Raw genomic sequence first — 18,526 nt, forward strand, 5'->3', positions numbered from 1 at the left:
CAAAAAACAAAACAAAACAAAACACTAGAACTGATAAACACATTCAGCAAGGTCACAGGACACAAAATCAATCAACAGAAATCTGTTGCATTTCTATATACCCACAGTGAAGTAGCAGAAAGAGAAATTAAGAAAACAATCCCATTTATGATTTGCACCAAAAATAAGATGACTAGAAATAAATCTAACCAAAGAGGTGAAAGATCTGTACTCTGAAAACTAAAAACACTGATGAAAGAAATTGAAGACAGCACAAAGAAATGGAAAGACATTACCTGCTTATGGATTAGAAGAACAAATATTGCTAAAATGTCTACACTACTCAAAGCAGTTGACACATTTAATGCACGCCCTACCAAAATACCAATAGTATTTTTCACAGGCCTAGAACAAGCAATCCTAAAATTTGTACAAAACCACAAAAGCCCCTGAATAGCTAAAGCAACCTTGAAAAAGAAAAGCAAACCTGAAGGCATCACAATTCTGGACTTCAAATTATATTGCAAAGCTGTAGTGATAAAAACAGTATGGTACTGGTACAAAAACAGACACACAGATCAGTGGAACAGAAATAGAAAACCCAGAAATAAAACCACAGTTAATATGGTCAATTAATCTTTGACAAAGCAGGAAAAAATATCCAATGGGAAAGACAGTCTCTTTAACAAATGATGTTGGGAAAACTGGACAGCAACATGCAGAAGAATGAAACTGGACCACTTTCTTACACCAAACACAAAAATAAATTCAAAATGGATGAAAGACCTAAATGTGAGACCTGAAACCATAAACGTCCTAGAAGACAGCACAGGCAGTAATTTCTCAGACATCGGCAACTGTTTTCCAGATTAAGTCCCCTGAGGAAAGGGAAACAAAAGCAAAAATAAACTATTGGGAATTCATCAAAATAAAAGGCTTCTGCACAGCAAAGGGAACTACCCACAAAACTAAAAGGCAACCTATGGAATGGGTGAAGATATTTGCAAATGGCATATCTGATAAAGGGCTAGTACCCATAATACATAAAGAACTTCTTTTGGGGGTTAAACAAAACAAAACAAAAAACAAATAACCCAACTAAAAATGGGCAGAAGCCATAAACAGACATTTCTCCCAAGAAGACATACAGATGGCCAACAGGCACATCAAAAGATGCTCATCATCACTTATCATCAGGGAAATGCAAATCAACGCTAAATGAGATATCACCTGATGCCTGTGAGAATGGTTAAAATCAAAAACACAACAAACAAGTTTTGGCGAAAATGTAGAAAAAGAGGAACGCTCATGCACTGCTGGTGGGAATGAAAACTGGTGCAGCCACTCTGGAAAACAGTATGGAGTTTCCTCAAAATGTTAAAACTAGAACTATGCTATGATCCGGCAACCGCACTACTGGGTATTCACCCAAAGACTACAAAAACACTAATTCAAAGGGATACATGCATTGCTATGTTTATTGCAGCATTATTTACAATAGCCAAACTATGGAAGCAGCCGGAGAGTTTATCAATTCATGAATGGACAAAGAAGATGAGGGGGCTCTGTGTGTGTGTGTGTGTGTGTGTGTGTGTGTGTGTGTGTGAGCGAGAGTATAACGGACTACTATTCAGCTATAAAAAAAGAACGTAATCTTCCCATTTGCAAGGACATGGACGGAGCAAGAGACTATAATGCTAAGTGAAATAAGTCGGTCAGGGAAAGACAAATACTGTAGTATTTCACTCATATGTAGAATTTAAGAAACAAAACAAGCAAACGCAAGGGAGAAAGAGAGAGAGAGACAGACCAGGAAACAGGTTCTTGACTACAGAGAACAAACTGATGGGTGTGGATGTGGGGGGGTGTTGCAGTATGAGATGGGTGATAGGGATTGAGGAGTGCATTTGTCATGATAAACACCAGATGATTAAAAAAAAAAAAAAAACCCTAAAAAATAAAATGAGGCTTTCTTAAAAACAGCATAGGTCCTTGAGACCTTTGAAGTAGGGAAAATACAACCTGCCAACCAAAGTTCTACTGGCAGAGAAACTGCACTACTCTGGCCACATATGGAACAACTTTAATTTTTGACAGCAGTACAGGGATATTGCACTGATGAAGGAGCGAAATAAATCACCTTGGTGCATTGCTTCCTAGATTGGTAATCAGGGTCTGAAAAATCTCTGCCATATGCTGGAAGAATTAGCACCTCAGGCCATGAAGGTTGATTAACTTTATCAGAGCCAGGGCCTTCAATTACTGCCTGAAGGCTTTTGACAAAAAAAAAAAAAGTCAAAATCTAATATTGTTACTCTTTTTTTTTTTTTTTACAAAGAATTTTATTGTTTTTTTTTAGGAAAGATATTTGGAGTACCTCACTGAATTTTAGGAATTTTTTTTTTGTTACTTTTTTTTGCAAGTAAAATAAAAGCCCATTCTCAGAACATTTATCAGAGAAAGATTTATTCATAGAATCCTTGGAAGATATTTTTGGCTATATGAATGAAGCAAATCTTCTGAATCAAGGCCTGGATTAACTATTTAAAATGGCACTAAAACTCTGTGAGCAATTTTGGATAAACTGCCATTTTAGAAAAGGAGTTTGGATGCAAACAACTTTGCAAACTTTCAAATATTGGAGGAAGAACTTCAGAACACTGGAGTCTCGAGTAACTGAGGATGCCAACATTTCTGCAGTCAAAAATTGCATTTATTTTATAATTTTTAATGTTAACGCTGCTTGGAAAGCTTTAATTCCCTTTTTATCATCAGGTATGGCAAGACTTTACACTACGAATATTTTTTAAATAGCTAACTCTTTTACATTTAACTCTTTAGAAATTTGGAAATTATTTTGTTCTATTACATGAAAAGAACATCTAATTTTCTTCCACAGAGTACGTGCTCTCAATTCTTGAACACTCCCTGTTTTCAGATGCTTCCATTAAACATCACATGCCAAGTTATCACGTGGTAAGACATGTGTATTAAATATTTTTTTATATTAAAGAACAAACTGAGGGCTACAGAGGGGCGGGGGGTGAGGGAATGGGATAGGCCGGTGATGGGTAGTAAGGAGGGCACATATTGCATGGTGCACTGGGTGTTATACACAACTAATGAATCATCGAGCCTTACATCGAAAACCGGGGATGTACTGTATGGTGACTAACATAATATAATAAAAAATCATTATAAAAAATAAATAAATAAATAAAAAATAAAAAAATAAAGAACAGGAGGAAAGAAAAAAAGGATGAAAGGAGAGAAGAGAGAAGGGAAAGACAAAGATGAACTTTGAGTACTGTGTTAAGTAATTTCACATAAACTACATACGAGTTATTCTTCAATTAACTCAATGTCACATATACTTTAATGAACATGTTTTACAAAGTGGGAAAATAAAGTTCAGAAAAGTTAGTAGCCAGTATTTTTGGCAGAAATATGTGGAGAGACTGGCTCGATAATTGATTATGAAGAACTAAATCAAGTGGTGGGAAATTGGGTATAATCTAACCTATAAGTGTATGTATTTCCAGAGTTTCAAAATACATCTTGAAATTTTATAGAAATGAAGATTAAATGTGAGCTTTCGTTAACTCAAGGATGTAACATAGTGGCAAGTCCATTGTTAACATTATATTAAACTATTCCAACGTAGCCATTACTCATCCTGGCCCTTGTTTCCACCAACCAGTGTTTTATTGGTTTTATCTCTTACAAAGACCCCAGGTCTACACATAACCATCGCAACTATACTTCTTTTACTGCAGAGGGGTAACATTCCGGGGGTTGAACTGAAGAAATACCATTTTTTTGATGATATCCCAATCTTTCAAATTAATGTAGTTAGGCTGATGGTATACATTTAAAGCTAATCAAAGTGATATTTTAGAAATTATATGATTTTATTTGAAACAAAACAGTTATCGTTGAAAAACCTTTTTGAATTGAATTTTCCATATTTTTCCAATGGTTCCTAATTTAATGTCAACCATAATCTCTCCTCAAGCTGCTGCATTCCTCAAAGATCAATTCAAATAGTCCTCTAGTGAAGTGTTTCCCAGATCTGCCCAGCAGAGTTTGGCAGTCCCTGCGCTCTCTCACGGTACTTTGTTCATTCCACTATTAACACACTTAGCACAGTGAAGAGTGACTACATATTACCACCTGTGCCTTCGCCATTAGACTGTGGGTACCTTGAACCAGTGGCTATGGCTTATATCTCCACACCTCTCAGTTTAAAAGCATAGTGTCTAATCCAGTATAAGATAATGATAAGAAAAAAAATTTTTTTAATAATAAAACTAAACATAAAACTATCACTAACATTTTAAAATGCTTTAGTCTTTCATATATATTCAGTGTATATACATATATATGTATAAAATAATTGTTTTATAATATATAGTCTAATATATTTTTTAAACAACAGTATATTGTGGAAATATTTTACATGAATAATTATTCAACAACACAATTATTTTTACTTGTCTTATGGACATTTCAAACATACCAAAATAAAGAAAAAGCAATATCAATCTCTATGTAACTACCACCCAACTCAATAATTATCAACATCTGGCAATTTTTAAAAATATATATCTCCATCTACTTTCCCACTCTTCACTCTGGGTTATTTTAAAGCAAAGTCCAGGTGTCATACTGTTTCATTAGTAAATACTTCAGTATGTATGTCTAAAAGATGAACATTGAAAAAAAAGCACCACGCTATTATCACCCAAAGTTATTTTAAAGGTTTATTAATTTCAGAAAGAGAGAGAGAGTACATGAGTGGGAGTACAGGAAGAGAGGGAGAGAGAATCTCAAGCAGACTCCATGCTGAGCACAGAACCCATCAGAGCCCCTCAGAGCCCCACATGGGGGTCAATCCCATGACCTTGAGATCATGACCTGAGCCAAAACCAAGAGTCAGACGCTCAACCGATTGCATTACCCAGGAACCTCCACCCCATTATTTAAATATTTAAATAATATTTAAAATTATTTTAAATAATTCTTAATATAATCAAGTATCCAGTCAGTATATAAGTTTTCCTGATTGTCTCATAAGTGGTTGTTTTATGGTTGATTTATTAAATCAGTGTCCAAAGTCTTCATATTGAATTTGGTTGATTTGTTTCTTTATAATCATGTTATCTCATTTTATTTTCTCCTTGTCACTATTTTATAGAAACATTTCAAAGCCTTCATCCTATTCAATACTATGGCTACAGCACAATTTATTCAAAAGGCTTCTATTATTGAGCATTTAACTTATTTCTAATTTTTTTCTCCTATTAAACAATGTTCCAATGAATATGCATATAGATAAATCTTCGAGCACACCTAGAATTATCCTATTAGGATTAATTCTTAGAAGTGGAATGCCTCATGGGTTTTTTTTTTTTTTAAGCTTTTGATACAGCTTGTCAAATTACTCTTCAAAATGATTGAGCTAATTTACACTCCTACCAGCAGTATGAGCATATCTGTGCCCCCACACCCTTATCAACACTGCATAATATCTTAATTTAAAATATTTGCCAATTTGATAGACCAGAAAGATCTTGCTGTTTCAATTTGCATTTTTTTGTGTGTGTGTTAATAGTAAGAGAAAGTGTCCTGAATCCTTGAATCCTTATTCAGTGCTTACTGTGGCCACAAACCCCCTTTCTGGTAAGTCCACAAAAGAGATATAGGTGTTTAAGGAGCAAGGCCGAAATAATGTGGATTTTTATTACTAGATTTAAGCAGAAATTCTGGCCCTGCTCATTATGAACTGCAAGAACTTTTTTTTTTCCCCCTTAGTCTCGAAGTAAGTTTAAGTGCCTTAAAAAATGTAGCATTTCCCTTACATGCCTTCATCAGGACAATGATACTTCCCAATCGGGATGCAGCCCCAGACCCACAGTACCGTTTCAGGCACATGGTTCCAAAAGTCCGTGGGCCCTAAAATTCCTTTAGCCTCTTAATCACACATGTACATAATAGCTCCTTATACCATGGCCAAGCTGTAGCCTTGGCATATATTACTGTCCAGCATCAATGCTCCTCCTTCCCAGGACAGAATTCCTGGGATGTAGGGGGCAAAGCAGTGTGGTACACATGAAGTAGCAATGAACCAGCTCCCCTTAGAATAGGGGATGTGCAGCCAAAAGGAAGTTAAGCTTTTTTGTCTAACACTTTTGGTCATCAGAGTATGTCTTTTGTGAATCATGTATTCATTTTCCCTGCCAATCAATGAGTGATGAACAAATGAAAGAATGAATGATCACATTTTGGGTATAATCATTCAACTAGTTACAAATCAACCAAACTGCACTGTCTTTTAGTCCATATTTCATTTTCTTGTCAACTTTTATTGCAGGAACTCTCCAGTCTGGTAGACATCTATTTTAAAGCAGGCTTTTATGTCTAACTTCTTTCTCAGAATTCTTCAAAGTAACTTAAATAGTCAGTGTCTTATCTCTATATACCCTTTAAATGAGGCCAGTCAAGATCCCACTGGTCTAAAAACCAATGGATCAAAGATCACAGAATTATTGATCGTGAGTTTGCTTTCTTCACTATAGTGTCAAGAAGAGGACCCCTCCTTTCTGAGAATAACTGAACCATGTGCCCTGTATTTTTATTCAATTCCTTTCTCCTCATCAGGCCCTTCTCCCACCAATCTTCTCCTCTCTCTTAAGTCACCAACACTACTCTGAGAACTGTGGTAACAAAGCCCTTTATCTCATCTTTTCAGAACAGACTTAAATATGAAATTGTTTTTTGTTCTTACAGTGCTTAACTTATGCATAGGAGTAGTGCTCCTCAGAAAATGTAAATTTGGAAATCTGCTGTCAATTATTGTCTTTACAAATTCATATTGTATACTATCAACAGAAGGTAGATAGCTAGATAGATAGATAGATAGGGGTGATTCTCCATGGCCTGCAGAACATTTCCTACATGGTGCCCCATGGAACCACAGAACTCTTAAAACGTTAGAATGCTCAGAATTATTTTTGCAAATGCATTTTAGAAATGTATTTTGTATTTGTTTCATTCAAGATTCATAATACACATAAATATTAGCATACTAAACCCTCTGAGGAATTTTGTATTGAAGAAACCTTACTTATCTAATTACTAATGTATTTGATCACAGAATCAGGGTTTTTTGTTTGTTTGTTTAGTCTGTTTTTTAGTAAAGCATCCATTAATATTTTTTGCAGAATTGTTTGGGACACACCCGAAACACAGGTGATGACATACAGGTGAAAGCATTTGGAATAGCATCTCAGAGAAGCGAGACTCTGCATAACTTTCCGGTCCTCTTTCTCTACCTCCCTGTTGCTCTCTCCCAAGCTCTCCACTTTCAGTGCAGATACACTAGCTTCATTAATATCAAAAGTCCTAGGCTTCTGTGAACACAAAGTGCTTTAGAATATTCCCAAGCCTTTTCACATGCTGTTGTTCGCTATCTCGAAAGCGTTCTTTTGCAATTTCACCTGCAAATTCCCACATATTCCTTAACACGCAGTTCATATGACAGCTATTCAGCAAGACCAGTCAAGATTCCAAGTTTTATATTCCTTTCTTCTTGGCTACTCCAGAATTTTATTTTTCCCTTTATAATATTCCATCCATACTATATTACCCATATATCTGTTTCCCTCTTTTTCTCCTATATGTCAGGTACCATATCTTATTATTTTATATTTACTGACCAACACAGTGTCTAGCACATAAAAGGTATTCCATGTCTATTTTAGAAGTTAATTAATTTGGGGGCGCCTGGGTGGCACAGCGGTTAAGCGTCTGCCTTTGGCTCAGGGCGTGATCCCGGCGTTATGGGATTGAGCCCCACATCAGGCTTCTCCACTATGAGCCTGCTTCTTCCTCTCCCACTCCCCCTGCTTGTGTTCCCTCTCTCGCTGGCTGTCTCTATCTCTGTCGAATAAATAAATAAAATATTAAAAAAAAAAGAAGTTAATTAATTTGCTTATCCAACCAAGTTCTTTTCATTGAGTTCTAAGGAGCATAAATACGACATATCCTGTTCTGACTGTGCATCTCCTTGCAATATTTTAAGACTTCATTGTGCTGTCCTAACAGAAAACAAACAAGAATGGTTTGTTTCCTATCAAAACGATGACAGGTCTGTTTGCCCGAATGTCCAGGCCATTCTGTTAATTTGGCTGTGACGAAGCCATGGAACCATGAACTCTCAGAACTGGAAGAGCTATTCAAATCAGCTAGTTCTGCCACCCTTGTGTTTTTCATTTACTGTGGAGCTTGTCTGGAGTTTTCTATCTTTTAAAGAAAATATTTTAAAATGGAAGTATTGTGCATTTTTTACATTCACTGAAGTACATAAAAAGATCTATAAAAACAAACGACCCATCAGTCATAAATTCACAAGCCTCAAGGTCTCTTAAGAATCATTCGTCCTTTCTAGAAATTGTTCTCCATCCTCATGGAGAACAGAGGAGAGCTCCTTCATGGGCAGTAAGTACAGGTTTGTGTGGGGGTTACTATCAGATGTGGCTCCAGCATCTCTACTAGTTTACACTTTTTCTGTCCTCCTTAAATTGCTTCTTAAAGATTCCAGGAGTATCATTCACCTGGCATCATGATGACACACAGAAGACACGGATGCAAACTGCATACCCATGAATAATGAAGGAAATTACTCAACGTGCTGTCTTTTAGTCACCTTGTTATTAAAGGCTAATGTATCCAACAAGTCACAAGGAAATCAGAAGTCTTTGCTAAACCATTTGAAAAATGTACTCCTCAACTATCATTATCAACTCAGATATTCAGAAACCTGAATACCACCCAGAAAACTTCATTTTTAATGCTCCTATGTCATCTCTTGTGTGAATCATTTGCATTCTGTCTGTCTGGAATCAGCAACAAGAATTTCAGGAAGTTAGAGCCAGTGACAGTCCGTAAAGTTAGTGGGCATCATACAAGTCATATAATTTCAATTTAATTATTTCATTTAGAACAATTCTAACAGCCAATCCCCACTGTTAATTTATATCCATTCATTCATTTATCTAGGACTTCATTCAACCAATTACACAATAAAAATAGGTATTGGATACTGCTATGGACATGATGGCGTGTAAGGTACATGGAGCTTATCAACATAGTCCTTAACCTTCAGGAGCTTGAGGTTCTGCACAGGTCAAGTGCACACATGAGAAAGACAATGCCTTATAGACATTTTCAAAGACGGAAAAAAAGCATTAAGCTTCGATGAACTTAGTGGAATTGCTCCACTGAGTATATATATAAAATGCAAACACCAAGTAATTGTTTATCTTTTCTGTCCAATGTGGCGGCCACTAGCCATAGGTGGCTATTAAGCACATGAAATGTGATTACTCTTCATGGAGATACGCTGTCTATATACAATACTCACCAAAATTTGAAGATTTCATGTGAAAAATAATGTAAGAGGTCATTTATAAATTTACTTTGATTACTTGTGAAAATTGTAAGATTTAGTATATATCGGATTAAATAACAATTGCTAAAATTAATTTCACTTGTTTCTCTTTACTTTTTTCCTGTATGTGGCTCTCAGGAAACTAAAATCACACATACGTCTTGCGTTATATTTTTATTGGCTGCCCGTTGTGGAGATGATTTGTGCGCATACACACGGCAGGCTGGCACACAGGCACCTGCGTATTCTTACCACTTTCTTATACTGCAAGGGCTAACACTAACGATCATTTCCCCCCAAATCCTTTGTGGCTATGGGTTTAGAGACAATTTACTCTCATTAATTAGAAGCATAAGACTTGACCTAGAGGCTAAGAAGGAGAGATACAGACCGTGAGGGAAGTGGCAGGGCTCTGAAAGAACAGCTGCGTCAGTGAATTTCCAGTTCAACATGGAGATATCCTGTCTGTGGCCGAATAATCCACTCCCCCTGATGGTTCATCTGTAACATGTAACTCCAGAATTTAATCCTAGAATGTCCTTTTTAGCTTTGTCAACAATTATACAACCCACTTGAGAATCTATATTAACTCTATTTCTTCTTAAATTAGCTAAAGTTGATTCTGTTGTCTGCATCCGAACACTTTTCAATTCAGGGTTGGTGGAATAGGTATTCAGCGATTTAGCACAAGTTAAAGCACACATCCGTACAAGTCACTTGTTAATATCTATTTCTCTGTTACCTCCTATAGGTATAGATGCAGAGTAGAAGAGCATTTAGTAACTGTTGGATGCATTTATATAAAGAAATATAACGTAACACATGACTACAAGTCATATATTATAAATTTTAATATGATCTCTTTATCGTCTAATGTTTAAGTAACGTTATAATAAGGCCCAAAGAATTGCAAAAAAAACCACACTATTTTCTATAATGTTCGTGCCAAGATTTTTTTTTTTTTCTTTGTAAGTGGGTCATCAGCTGGGCTTTTAGTGTTCTTCCTTATATCGGAAGTGTGTCTTTTTTCTGTTTCTATCCTAAGGACAATAGACATTGCTTTTGATATGACAGAACTAATTCAAACCTTTTAGAAATTGCAGCAGGTAAGGACATGCCCCTGATTTGTCCACCTAAGGGCTTTGAGACCTTGGTTTACCATTAAGTTCGTGGCTTGGCATTTTACCAAGAAAATCAAGAAATCATCTGTGAATGCTCCAAGAAGTTCACATCAAGGTCAGAGAAAGCTAAGTTTGGCCATGATCAGGCATCTGTAAGGTGCAACAAAGGTCAAATGCACTGGGGATAGAGCTGACCCTGCTCTCCCCACTAGCCAACGTCCACAGAAGTCACAACTGCCTTGGGACCCCGAGTGCTGCAGGTCAGAGGAAGCACCAGAGCATGCCACAGAGTTCTAAAAAACAATTAAAGATTTTCTGGCTTAATTTTCCCAGATAATTAACTCTAGAGGATGCCTTTGAATTTTCTATCCTTTACCAGTATGCAAATTTTTAGCTTTCTAAATCAGTGGTGATCATACTAATAACTACTGTGCAAACAGAAGAGATGCTTCTATAACCATTTGCAGTCTCAGTCTGGCCACTCATTTGCATAACTCTTCCATTTTTAGCTATTACTCCAATTTTAGTGTCACTGCCCAACTCTCCACAAGCATACCACCTATTATCACTGAAGCAGAAAGAGTGAGCTGCGAAAAAAAAAAAATCAATGTGTAGATTTTTTTTTTTTTTTTTGCCTCTAAGTACTAAGACCTTATAAAGTGGAAGACAGACAGAGACCCAGAAGATGCAGTATTGAGTGAGAGATTCTTGGAATGAGTGTGTATGTGTGCACATGCATATTTGTGTTTTAAGATCAGAGGTAAAAGAGCAAGTGGGATAGATAAGAATGATGCAAAAGAGAGAATAAAGAAGGCCTTGGGGAATAGAGTTTGACCACATTGGTTCAGGTCCTCACCATGCTGTTATAAGATTCTGCTTTAATTCAGAGAAATAGAACTTTATGAAATGGACTTTCAAAAAAAAAAAAGCCATTTCTATCTTCAGATACCTAACTCAGCCCTCAGGCATGATTAATGCTCCAGTGGACCTGATCCAAAGTGAAATCATTACAGCCTATGCAGTTCATGCCTTCGAATGATTCATTCCTACAGGAAATTGAAGAATAAAGAGAATTCTATAAGTACAATGATCAACCCAAAAGAGAAATTGGAAAGTTTAAAACTCATTTTTGGCTCCCAGGTGGAGGCCATCCATAGACCCCTGCACCGAGTTTAATGAATCTGAGTCTTGTTAATGCAGAGCAATCCTTCTCTCTGATCCCATGGATCCAGTCCCTATGTGGATTCAATGAGGCCATGGGAAAACACTTCAGCATTACCAACAACCTGCAGAGGCATAATAGCTATGCCAGTAAAACCCTCAAAGACCTCTTACCTTACTGCAATTAATCACCCTGAAGAGCTGGAAAGTGTGAGGCATATCTTTTTTCAGGGTACATTTTGAGAATATAACGTTTTCCCTTTGCTTCCTCTTGGCCCCTCAAACCACACTTTGTGTCCCTCTTTCATGTACCCTGAAATTTCCTCCTCCAAGCTCCAAAAAGTCAGTATGCCATGAAAATCTCCAGATCTTTTTCAAATCTCTACCCAATTAGGACGATCCCATCCAATCCCTAACGACTGAATCTTTCACCCCTTTACAAACCAAGACTCTATTCATCATTGCAGTGCCTTAAGACTGATATTAGAAAGAAAGTAATGTTCTGAAATCTCCTTAGAGTAGGGCTGATTTTTAAGGAAATTGGCTCTGTCACTGGAAGTTCTCAGAGACTTGAACATTTTCTATTACAAATGCTATAAAAGGGATTCTTATCCTTGGTGGGAGGTTAGACCAGACCCCTAAGGTCCTTTCAATCTCTGGAATTGGAAGTTATGAGTAACCTGTGGACCACTCAACTCTCCCTGTGTAATACATGTTTTTAAAGAGAAGGTTGAGGTGATGAATATAGAGTTAGGTTCCAGGGGCCCATTCCTAGCTCAGAAACTGTTGGAGGCAAGACAGATCCTGTTTCCATTGCTATTTCCACACCTGACTTAACACAAGCCCCAGGAAGACAATAATATATCATCTTTTTTCTCAGTCAGGGTCAGATAAAGTCTATAAAGTTCAACAAAAGCAACTGTGACCCTTACTTTTCCCTTTTCAATGTACTACCAAAGTCTCTGGGATTTTGACAATTACAATGTGATTTAGGGTCAGCAGAATAAGACTGTTGTTGGTTCTGAAATTGGAATAGAGTTGTTTTCTGAGACATTAGCAATTGTGGACAGTTAGGCGATTTTGGCTTTAACATCTCTACCTCCATGACTTCACTTGTGAGTTGAATTTTCTCTGTTGTGGGAGAAACAGTTATGGGAGCTGTGGGCAAATCACAGCTGCTGAGCATCCAACTGGATGAATCAGAGACTGAGGCTGGCATAATAAAGTTAGTGCTTAACAGCTGTGGGCACGGCAGATGTTCTTAAGGTGGACTAGAAGGAGGGAGCACAGATACGGTAGCAAGTTACTAAAAAAAATGAGTAGGCCTTTACATAATTGAGCCAATAAGTTTTCCTTTTTCAGAAAACATGTAATTTGCTCTCCTTTTCCAGCCAAGGTACTTGAGACATCATGTCCATTATTATCCAAGGCCATTTCTTTAACAAAAGAGAAATGACATATTTCATAGTTTGGCTCAAGATCACTCAACCCTGTATTATAGACAATTCTTTATGTTTTCTGAGCATAATTATTTCCTATGGAGGTACAAAGAAGAGCAGCTTTCAAAACAAGCTCAGCCCACGCTCAGGCCTGGATAGGGTGTGCTCTGGGGTGGGTGTCACTACTGTCCTCCAATGTGATTTGACATAAAAATAATCCCACAGGGGTCTGGATTTCTATACCTATCATAATGATGCATTTTAGTTCACATGGTTTGGGATGTGGAAACTTGAGTCAAGAGACTAGAAGGCCCAACGGATATTGATGCCCATGTTCTGTTTTTATCAGCAAAATTCTCCATAGAAACATATGAGTAAAGATACAGAATATTTAAAGGTGCTTAAGGTGCTCCCAAAAAGTGATCAGTGAAACCAGAGAAGGAGATGCAGAACAATGGGTATGATGTTAATAAATTAAATAAAGATGGGAAAACTTGTAAATGTTTTATACAGCGTTTGTCTGAAGAACAAAGTGGAAACCCTGCCTGAGAAAAATCAGCTGGTGTGAAGTGCATGAATAATATTAGTGTTTATCAACATCCCCAAATGATTAGTAAAAATTACCCTGTTGGGTGAGCTTAAGGGCAAACAAGGTCAACATGTTTCTTTAGTGAACAGAACCCCATTTTAAGGCCCAGTACGCTAGTGCATCTAGAACTTTGGCTTCCCCTTTGGTTGATACCTCTAGGATGGTCTCCTCATGGTCTACATTGCTACTTATTTCTCCTCTCTCTCATCTCAAACATGATCAGCAGGCTTTATTCACCTAACCATGTACCAAGGAAAAGGGCAAGGGCAAGTGAAGAGGGTGCCATCTCTGGAAGGCAGGATTGGCAAGAGGTGGTACCTTTGCATATGGACAAAGGAAAGCTAAGTTTTTAATGACAAATATGTGTACCTTGCAGAACTATTTCTTCCTATATGGATTGAAAATCATAAAAACATAGGGGAATTTTCAGAATCATAGAGTACATTAAGTTGCTTGAAGTTTTGGTAAGATTTTCAAGCAGAAAGGAGATATCCTGGTGGATTAACAGTGTGGAAAATGGTTCATTTTACACCTTCCAATGACCCCACTAAGTCCATACTCTATCTCTGCTGTATATGCCTTTCTGGGATCCAAGCCATTGTCTCTAACAGTTTAGCAAATGGTACTATAGTAAACATCAGGAGAAAAAAGATCACTTACTTAAAGAAAATAAATGTAAAGATATTGCTCTGTTGTCATCTTTCCTCCAAAACAAAAGTTGGCATTAAGCTTTTTTTTTTTTCTTTTAAAGACATTTAGGATTAAAGTGAGAATCACTTTCAGAAAACACAGATTCTATTTCAAGATTCCGTACTGCCTCTAATTATATTAAATGTGACCATGTAAACATCTGCAAACTTCTGGAAAATTACTATACCTAAAATCCCCCAAATCCAGTGTGCTTTTTCAGAGATTAAAAACACTTGAAGTACTATAGTCCTAGCAAAACACATCAGACTGGAAGAGCATCACCCAAAGCTACTCGGGTCATGGTTGGATTGTCACCCCAAATTAGTATTCACGAGGGTCTCTCTGACAAATGGAGTTATTATCCACAGATGCTGTAAACATAAATCAGGAGGATATCATCAATAATGTTGTATTCTCTTTGTCCTCATCGTGTTTACAGATCTCGCTTTGAACAGCACATAAATACTTCGAGCATATTGTGGGGAACATGCCACTCATCTTATTAGCTTTCTCTGGCTCCAAGCTCTGATGCTGCTCGCCCCCTGACAGTGTTTGCCAACAACAAAAGAAGCCTATTGATCACATTGCTTCTCCCCTTGGCAGCCTTTCTGCCCACGATTACCTTGCATCACTTGCCTTAAGTCAAATGTCACAGAACAACTTACAAGGGATGTATCTATCTGGTAGAGCAAAACGTATTACTACAAGTTTAATTGGAGGAAAATCCTTTGGTATTATGAATTGTTTACAATTTAAAATTTTATTTCTTGGCATTAATGAACAGTCAAAATCAAAGCTTACTTTGTGAGATCCGAATCCATACAATTGTACTCATTTACAATTTATTTTCAGAGTCCCAAATATCTTGGAAGCTGACCCATCAATCATTCTGAGTCACTCTGTGTATGAACGGTTTTCTCTGTTGGCATTTTCTTTCTATAACAGAGTGTCTCTATTGAAATTTCCTGGTAATTTTTCATCTGTAGCAGAGTCTTCATTTGTCTTTTGACTTTGATTCCATATAGATACTATGAAAGGCTACATTATTTTTTGTTTAAATTGAAAACTCCACAGATTGAGAATTTAGGGATATAACTAGGATATGCATATTCTGTGTGAAAAATAGAAAGATTATTGTGGGATTATTTGCCAGAGGAAAAATAACAGCCTGTACTGGAATACCATAGAGAATAGGTGCTCACTTGTAAAGACAGTCATTTCTGGTCATAACTGGCCTTCTTGACACTTTGCAGTCTCCACCCTGTTACCTATAATTTGTAAGGTGTGTGTTAGACTTTCCAGGGAGACTAGATGTCCGTCTCTTGTCAGATCAGCAGGGATTTTACCTCACTGAAGCATAGCCTCTGCTTTGGCTGTTAGTGTGCATCTTCAAGCCCATGACCACTAACATGTACTATGAAGGATGCAGGAACTCAGCCCTCTTTACGCCATTACCTGATCCTTGTTTCTGTCCTCGGGTAAATCTTGAACCTTCAACTTGCTCTATGTTTTCTGTCTTTGCTGACTTGACTCTACTATCTAGCATAGTGTTCAATCCAATTATCTGCTATTTGAATTCCCTGCCTGACTTCTCTGCCTTTCCTTCCAGTCCCTGACCTGTCAGATTCACAACCTCTTCTTAATCATATCTGCAGGCCTTAGGGAATTACATATGCTTAGCCAACTGGTGGTGTCCACTACCACCTACCCATCTCCGTGTAATGGTGTCCCTGGGGAAAAAAAATGGGTTTCAGAGTATGAAACCAAGAGAATTCTTCATGCAAGCATGTTTTGTTTTTTAAGATTTATTTATTTATTTGAGAGAATCAGAGAGAGAGAACAGAGGGAGAGTGAGAAGGAGAAGTAGACTCCCTGATGAGCAGAGAGCCTGATGCGATGCGGGGCCATCCCAGGACCCTGAGATCATGACCCGAGCTGAAGGCAGACACTTAACTGAATGAGCCTCTCAGGCACCCCCAGGGTTTTGGTTGAGAAGAGGAATTGAAGAGTCTATATTCCTCTGTGACATGTTTCATTAAAAAGCCTAAGTCACCTCAAAGTCATAAATATGGCTGAAATGTAAAGCATTAAAAGAAATTTCTGCATAAACCACCAATTGCAAAATAAAGGAAACATTTCATTTAAACAAGGATGCCTTGAACTGTCCTGCAAGCTACTGAAATTCCATGCTTCATACATAAAAACAAAGTGCATTGGTGCCAGTCAAGAAAAGACATATTTTCTAAGTCTTATATCATTCACTAAGTGACTATTATATATTTGACTATTTCCTTCATTTTTTCATACTTATTGCTCATATTTTTTTTTCTTTGTGGCTTTAAACAACTTCCCACACATTTTCCATGGAACTGTGCTCTTTAGGCTCCTTCTCTTCCAAGAAGTCCTTTCTAAACCACCCACATGTCAGCCAGTTTGAACATCAATCATTTTTCAACTGGTTTGTACCTGACATGTCTGGACTGGACTCCTGAACCACTACATTTGTATTGGCTTTGCCTGTCAAGATCTAGGTCTATACGATTCATTGATTGAATCATTCATTAATTTATTCATTCATTCAGAAAATAATTGAAAGTTAAGCACGAGCTGGACCGTATACCTGGAATCTTTTAGTCAGAAACAAAAAATAATCAAGGCTAGCATAATCCCTAGAATTATCATGGATTTTTTTCTTTTTCTTTTGTAAACATTAATGAGCTAAGTAACCAAGGCTTTAGACCCTGAGGGGGGACTAGGATCAAGATTCTAGCTCCAACCATGAAAATAATGTATGCTATACTGGCCCCTGAAAAACTCAGCTTCTTCATCTACCTCTTTTCCTTCCCTGAGGATATTTGGTGAATAAGTGAAATAACTGCAGAGATACATATTGAAAGACTCTTTGTAATTCAGGGTATTATTGTCACCATAATTAGGCCATGCACGTATATACGGAAATCTTGATTAGAGTACTGCTTTTTCAAAAGCTAATTAGCTTGCATGACAATATGTTTCCTGACTGCGTTTTCAGAGAACTGTTTTATATTTTCTTTTCACTCCTGTCCCCAGAGCAAATGAACTGAACTGTCCTCCAAGGAAGACTCGGAATCTGAAGGGTAAAATATGCTGAGTGAGACCGATGAGGAGACATTTCCCCATAGTGGCTTGGGATAAGGACCTGAGCAGAGGCAAACAGAAGACCAGGCCATGGGAAGCTGTTCTCTCTCCTTGGATTATGTCAGAGGCTGACAACCACCAAACTCAACAGCTTCATCTGTAGAACGATTTTTTTCAATCTTCCCTGACAAACCTTTCTCATTCTGCTCACGTGCCTTCAGCCCTCCCTGACCTTGCAAAAACTCTGCCCACATAGCACTTATTTAACTTACGGTATTTGTTTAGTATGCCTATTTCTCCTGTACTAGATCGGAATCTCATCTTCCAATCTCCCCGAAAGAAAGGACAGGAACAGATCTCATTTGTCCTTAAGTCACCAGTCCTTAAACTATCTTGATCCCAGACTTCATTGAGTCTATTGACTTTCTCCTAAGTGAAATGCATATGTACCTGAATTTTTCAAAACATTTCAGGAAATTTATGAACTCATCCCATTCCTCAAAACACACATACTTGCTCCACAAGAATCCTTGCATTATTTCTGTCCCCTTCCCCAAAATGGTCTTGAGATTCTGGCATGAGCTGATCAGTCAAAGGCAGCCATGGTCCTACGTCTGAGTTTTGGCCAGGTAAAACCCAATCTGGTCATTTTTTAATCCCTGGGGAAAATGATCAGCATTGTCTTCAAGTTGCATATATTTACTTCTGAAATTCACAAGGGAAGAACTCATGAGCTGCTCCAGAACACAGGGTTACCATGTGAACCTCACAGATGTATGTAGAGAAATTCTAGGAGGGAAAAATTTTTAGACTCTTGCCTCAGACTCTTGGTTTGAATTAATGTTTTGCTATTGCCACCAACAATATGCTTGTCATAGACATCTTCACCATAAAAGTGGAATGGTTCTCAACTGGTTTTAAAGGTGGGAAATGATATCAAAATCACTCAGGACACTCCTCCTAAGGTACATATATCCCA

Source organism: Ursus americanus, chromosome 7 (genome assembly GCF_024610735.1).
Source record: "Ursus americanus isolate L20-20 chromosome 7, mUrsAme1.1.p, whole genome shotgun sequence".
Taxonomy (NCBI): domain Eukaryota; kingdom Metazoa; phylum Chordata; class Mammalia; order Carnivora; family Ursidae; genus Ursus; species Ursus americanus.